This window comes from Dasypus novemcinctus, chromosome 13 (assembly GCF_030445035.2).
Source record: "Dasypus novemcinctus isolate mDasNov1 chromosome 13, mDasNov1.1.hap2, whole genome shotgun sequence".
NCBI lineage: Eukaryota > Metazoa > Chordata > Mammalia > Cingulata > Dasypodidae > Dasypus > Dasypus novemcinctus.
Window position 1 is genome coordinate 59,434,851 of NC_080685.1, and position 7,136 is coordinate 59,441,986.

Consider the following 7,136-nt stretch of genomic DNA (forward strand, 5'->3'; position numbering starts at 1 on the left):
TTAAAGCCTGGGGAGACATGAGCCATTCACTTGATAGCTGGTAGCTGAAAAGTCCAGAGCAGCTGAGCAGCTGATAAGGCCGGGAAAGAAATGAGCCCTATGCTAGACTGATATAGGAATCCCTGAGAGATGAATCCTATGCCAGCCTACAGCTTAGATCACAAGAAGCTGGGCCCATGGATCCTTAAGAGGAAAAAGGAAGGAGAGACCTGGCAGAGATCACTCGCCATCTTGCTTCAACATGTGGCAAAAGACTTTGGTGAGAAAGTAGCCTTGACTTGGTGTCTTAAGGGCCAACTGTAGGCTTTTACCCCAAACAAATACCCTTTATTAAAGCCAACAGATTTCTGGTACTTTGCATCAGCATCCCTTTGGCTGACTAATATAACTAGGAAAAATTTTGTTTCCTGTCCCTGCAAACCTAAGCTCAACTGGTCTACAGGTCTTAGTTCCAAAAGAAGGAATGCTTCCACCAGGAAATACGGTTCCATTGAAATGGAAGTTAAGACTACCACCTGGCCACTATGGGCTCCTCATGCCTCTGAACCAACAGGCAAAGAAGGGAATTACTGTACTGCTTGGGGTGATTGATCCTATCAAGGGGAATTTGACTGCAACTACACAATGGAGATGAAGAATTTGCCTGGACTACAGGAGATCCCCTAGGACATCTCTTAGTACTACCATATCCTGTGATTAAAGTCAATGGAAAACTGCAACAACGCAATCCAGGCAGGACTGAAAAAGGCCCAGAATCTTCAAGAATGAAGATTTAGGTCACTCCACCAGGTAAAGAACCACACCTCAGTTTGCTGAGGGTAGAGGGAACATGGAATGAATAGTGGAAGAAAGTAGTGATAAATACAAACTTCAGCCATGTTACCAGTTACAGAATCGAGGACTGTAATGGTCATAAATATTTCACCCTTGCCTTTCTGCACTACCCAGAGAGGGGTCTATATGGCTGTTGCCCCTTTCCCTTAACTCAAAGGGAAACTTAAACAATGTCCAGAGTCCTTGATGTCCTACAGATGATGGATGAGGATGTCCTCAAATTCCTTGGAGCAGAACCCACTTAGGGGGCACCAACCTTGACTTCCAAATGGAACCATATATCTCAAAAGGAAAAGTGATGGCATCTGCATCATAAATCTGAAGATGACCTGGGAGAAGCTTCAGCTGGTGGTTCATGTCATTGCTGCCATTGAAAACCCTGCTGATGTCAGTGTCATATCTTCCATGAATACTGCCAAGCAGGCTGTGCTGAAGGTTGCTGTCGCCACTGGAGCTACCCCTATTGCTGGGCGCTTCACTCCTGGAACCTTCACTAGCCAGATTCAGGCAGCCTTCCAGGGGCCACGTCTTCTGGTGGTGACCAATGCCAGGGCTGGCCACCAGCCTCTCCCAGAGGCGTCCTGTGTTCACCTGCCCACCATTGCTCTGTGTGACATAGATTCTCCTCTGCCCTAGGAGGATGCCACCACCACATGCAACAACAAAGGAGCTTATCCGGTGAGTGAGAGGTGGTGGATGCTGGCCCGGCAAGTTCTGCGCATGTGTGGCACCATTTCCCATGAGCACCCATGGGTGATCATGTCTGATCTCTACTTCAACAGAGATCCTGAAGAGATTGAAAAGAAAGAGCAGGTCGTGCTGAAAAGGCTGAGGAGCTTCCAGGTGAGTGGACCACTCCTGCTCCTGAATTCACTGCCATTCAGCCCAAGGTCACAGACTGGTCTGAAGGTGTGCAGGTGCCCACCATGCCTACTCAGCAGTTCCCCACTGAAGACTGGGGTGCTCACCCTGCACCTGAAGCCTGGTCTGCACCTCCCACTGCTCAGACCACTGAGTGGGTAGGAGGGACCCCAAGTGGTCAGAAGCTGTTCTTCACAGGTTCCAAAATAAAGTGGAAATAAGGTTGCCAGAAAATAAACCAGTTTCTATTTTTTAAAATATTTCATCCTTATTTTGTTATGAATATGTGTTTTGTACATATACATAAAATGAATATATTTGTTTTATTCCCTGTCCTTCCCCCTTATCATATAAGTTGTATTAGTTTCACGTCATGGTATTAAAGGACATCAAGTTTAAGAGTGAATATTACCCAAGGACTTGTACACTATTCTAGAGGGATTTAGTGCACTTACACTTGTATGCAGGACAGTTGAGTAATGTTCTGCAGAAGTATTAATGTATACACATGTGTGTAAGTATCTATTGTTTTTATTATAAATTAAGTATCTCTAAGTGTGGTTTAAGATGATGTGTATGGCTGCCAAGTTGACAAGGGATGGACTATGATGATCAGGTTAATATGTCAACCTGACCAGGTAATGGTGCCCATTTGTCTAGTCAAGCAAGCACTGGGCTAATTGTAATACACGAGCATATCATAGACTTTAATCATCAGTGAGTTGATTGCATCTATGGCTGATTACATCTACACTCAACTGAGGAGATTGCCTTCCACAACGAATGATGTCTCATCCAGTCAATTGAAGGCCTTAAAAAGGAGAAATGATTTCAGCATTCAGGGGGAGAATTTCCATCTCTGTGGGAAGCAAAGGCATGTTGTTTCCATGGAAGCAAGTTACTTTCTGACCACTGAGTCATGCTGTCCCTGGAGATGTACGTGCAAGTGGCTAATCTCTCCAGGAAACATAACTTTCCAGCAGAACCCAGACTTGATATCTCAAGTAATCTGGGCAACAAGATTTATGAGTATACTTGTTTCAATAACATACTAGAACATCTTAGGCTTTAGTTACTCTCTTATCCACTGTGCACCATGTTTTCATTAATGAAGTTATGGGAATAGTTATCTAGGATAGTTACTGGTTCTCACGGTTGCTTGGGGTATATAAAGAAGCCCCTGATATTAATAAAATTGTCTGATGAGCTTGAGAAATCAATGCTCGTGGATCTCCTGATCCCAATCTCTCTTTATCTTTCATTCCCGATACCCTTTGGGTCCGTCACTCCAACATTTGGCGCCCAACATGGGGCCTGAAGTAGTGACTGCAGCAGAGATTCTTCCACAACAGTATCAGGAATGTGGAACTGAAAATCTTCCTGAAAGTTTGAGGCATCCATCAAAAGGTGACTGACCACACAGTGGTAAGAATTTTAATTAATCCTGTTTTCCGCTAGCATCAGGGTATGAGTAATCAACCAGGATGGATGGAAGAATATTCACAGGTACTAAAATCTCTTTTAAATACTCTCAGAGTCTCAGTAAAAACTGCTAATTTACTTAAATTTTTTGCTCTAGTACAAAAACAGTTATTGGTTTCAGCCACAAGGAAAAAATCTTTTAAATCTTAAACAGTGGAAACAAGTAATAAAGGTGCCACTTAGAGCATACCAAAAAAGAAAAACTATACCCCTGTCCGGGTGAGCTTTAGGACAACAAATTGCAGCAGCCATAGATCCTTTACAGTCTAAAGAAGGAGAAAAAGATGAAATTACTATATTTTCTAAGCCCATAAGTAAATTTGAAATGAAAGACAGTAAATTGGAACAAGAACAGGAGCTTGAGATGAATGGGGAACCATCAGATTTTTTCCCTCATCCTGATATAAACCCTTTCATCAATAAAAGCTCAGTGAAGTGTCCTAATGAAATATCTTCTGTGTATCCAGTACAATCCCCTGCACCTACTGAATTGCTTTCTGTTACTAAGCCTAAATTAGAAATGTTTTCAGATGTTGCCGATGCTTTGCCTTATGTTCAGCAATTATTATCTGCTTTCCCCGTAACATTACATGAGATACCACCAGATACAAAGAATCTGCAAGGGGGTGTCACGTTTTATCCTGAGCCAAAAACTTTTAAACTATTGAAAGATTTAAAATGGGCAAAGATACTAAACAAAGTCCTTGTTAGTGAAATCAGGCTTGTAAGAAAACTCTCTGTTAAAGTGTTAACTAAGATAAGGAAACTGTTCTGGCAGCAACTCTGCAAACCCCCTGCTGTCTACATGACAATGTAGCTGTGGGCTAGTGGGGGTTAATAGAGTTAAGCCATGTTTCCATGCTAATTCTGATTGGGCTTATTTAACCATTTTATCAAGGTTTAAAAAGGAATTTTCAGTTTTAAATCAATAGTTTACTCCTGAACTTCAAGTCTCAGTATAGTCTTACAGAATAATAATCCAATAATGTGTGTTAACGGTCTGTCTAAACTGCTAAATTAGAGTTTAACTACATTTATGCTGCTCAAGTTACCTTAACTGATTGCTGATAACTAATAAAAATGTTTCCAAGTACAAGCTTGCATGTTACAGGCAACATGGATTCCAGAAGAAATCTTAATAAGAACTTAAAAACAGCTATACCAAGAAAGTAAGAATTATGAGTTAATTGCAAACTGTATGTTTCTGTTAATGTGGTGTAATTGTTTTGTGTCTGTCTGTTCGTACAATGTCAGTGTATATTTTGATACCTCCGGATGGTAATATAAATTAATAAAAACTTTTAAAAAAAGAGCTCTATTCAAATGGCCAAAAATTAAATAAGCGCTTATATTAATACTTAAGCTTTAATGTTAATAAGATCTCTACAATGATAAAAATTGTAAGTCTTGATTAACAAAATTACTATAAGTCTTTTCATAAAAAGTTGTTCTTGCCTAGATTGAAATGAATAGCTTATTTTTCTTCACAGGATAAAATGAAGGATGTAAAACTTAAATGAATATTAAAGATTAAAAGTTTGTGGAAATGCTGACTGACATTTAATAAGTTTTTTCTAAGAAGTGTGTTTTGTCCTAAAATAGGATGGCTAATTTTCATAAACTCTTGGAACTTAAATGCATGTAGCAAGTTGTGAAAGGTATTGTGGTAACTTTAAGTAAGGAAATGTGTTCTGCGAAGGTAAAATTTGTCTTAAAATAATATAATTATAGTCTATATGGTTATAAATAATTATAAGAAGTTTAATAAAGCATTGTTTAAATTAAAGTGTTTAAGTGGCTAATTCCAAAAAGTCATTATTAAGCAAACCTGAATTAATAATAATAATGATAATAAAAGGTAATTTTATAATAGGAAAATTCCTCAGCAGCCAGCCTCCCCCAACAACTTGCTTCTAGGGGACTGTTTCTGATATTGCATGCTACTAAGTCTTTAAAGTGAAGAAAAGTTTATTATTTTAACAAGGTTGTTTAGTGTTAATGGTAATATGTTGTAAGAAGTTTGCCTGATAACTTCGTATGTGGGCTATATGAAATGTGTTTTTATTATTAAGGAAAAAGGAAATAATTTTGTCCTAAGATAAAATGATTAATTAATGGGAAAGAGTGTGGACCTAAATGAATATTTAAAATGTAGAAGGTTTGTAGAATAGAAATTTTTATGATTAAAGTTAAATAAAATTTGATGGGTCTATCTATAAAAATTTAAAGGGTTGTATCAAGTAGTATACTAATGCAAGGTTAAAATTTTGTTCTTTCTCAAGGCCTCTCAAATCATTAATCTGTTTTGGTAAAAGTTTTTATTCTGAATAATCAGTATACAAAGAAAGTCTGTTTTATCAAAGTAGCTTCTTGTGCTTTAACCTCATCATTTCCTCACTGTTCCAAGAAGGAAAAGTTTTATCTCTTTTAAAGGAACATAATGTTCAAAATTGCTTTCTCAAAATCAAATCCTGAACAGTAGCCTTTTATTCCAAACTAATTATAAGAGATTTGTTCTTTTACCTTGAAAGAAAAAATTAAATAGTTAAGTTCATTTAACATGTTATAAGTCAAATAGAAGGTGTTTAAAAGTGTTGTAAAATGAACAAGTTTCTTCTTTCCTTTAACCCTCTGTTAATTAAGGTTGTGTGAGTAAAAGGTTCCTATGAATGCTTAAGAGTGTATAAAGTTACCAATATTTCAGCATAATATTAAAGAGAAGTACAATATGGTTAATTATGGTTTTAATTATTATAAAAGAGTATGTGTCACAAAAACAACCTCTTATCATAGATTCAAATAACACTGTAGTATGCAGCAATCCCAAACACTGCTAGTTTGTTGCAAAAAGTTAATGTCCAGCTGTGTTGCTATCACTTTGTTTTAAAACTTGCTAAGACTTTCTTTAGTGTCTTCTTAAACAAGTCAAGCCAGCTGCATTCTTCTATCTGTAAAAAACCCAACAATAGACTTTTGCAGTGCTTTTCAGGGCTATGTGCATAGTCCAACCTTCAACACACAGAGCTTTCAGCCATCATTAAGGTTTTACAAATGTTCCAAGAGCCCTTGAATTTTGTCTCTGACTCTGAATATGTTTGTTTAACTCTAAGTCATATTGAAACAGCTCATATTTTTATTACTAATGAATTATCTCAACTTTTTGCCGACCTTCAAGCTCTCATTCGGCAAAGAATTCAGCCCATATATATTACTCATAGCCGGTCTCATTCTTCCCTTCCTGGTCCTTTGGCTACACAAAATGCAAGAGCTGATTTATTAGTAGGATGTTTGCAGGATGCCAATAAATATCGTACATTAACTCATATTAACACTAAAGGACTTTGACATAAATTTCCTCAATTAACAGAACATAAAGCTCAAGAAATTATTTGTACCTGTCCCACCTGTGGACCCTTAACTACAGTGCCTTTTCAGGCTGGGACTAATCCCAGAGGACTGGCTCCTAATCAGCTGTGGCTGATGGATGTTACTCACGTACCATCATCTGGTAAATTATAAGATGTCCATGTTTGCATTAATACTCTCATTTTTTGTGGGCTACTGCACAAAGTGGTGAATGTTTTCATCATGTCCGTTCCCATTTGTGGTCTGTTTTTGCTGTGATGGGATGCCCTCTGAAAATTAAAACTGATAATGGACCTTCTTACATTAGTAAATCCTTTGAATCTTTCTGTTTAAAATATGGTATTGAACATGTTACCAGCATTCCTTATAATCCTAAAGGTCAAGCCATCGTTGAACACAGCCATCATACCCTAAAAACTATGCTTTTAAAACAAAAAGGGGGAGATGATGGTATTATAACACTAAAAGATCAATTGGCAAAAGCTTTATTTACTTTAAATTTTCTTAATGTTTATAATTCATTGACACCTGTGAAATGTCACTTTGGAAAATGTCAAACATCTACAGTGGACATTAGAAATAAAGACCAATCA

At 37.6% G+C, this 7,136-nt stretch overlaps 1 pseudogene; it reads left to right on the forward strand.

The window, feature by feature from the left end:
* Nucleotides 1-825: 825 nt before the first annotated feature.
* On the forward strand, nt 826-1,955 carry LOC101426432 (small ribosomal subunit protein uS2 pseudogene; annotated as a pseudogene).
* The last annotated feature ends 5,181 nt before the right edge of the window (nt 1,956-7,136 follow it).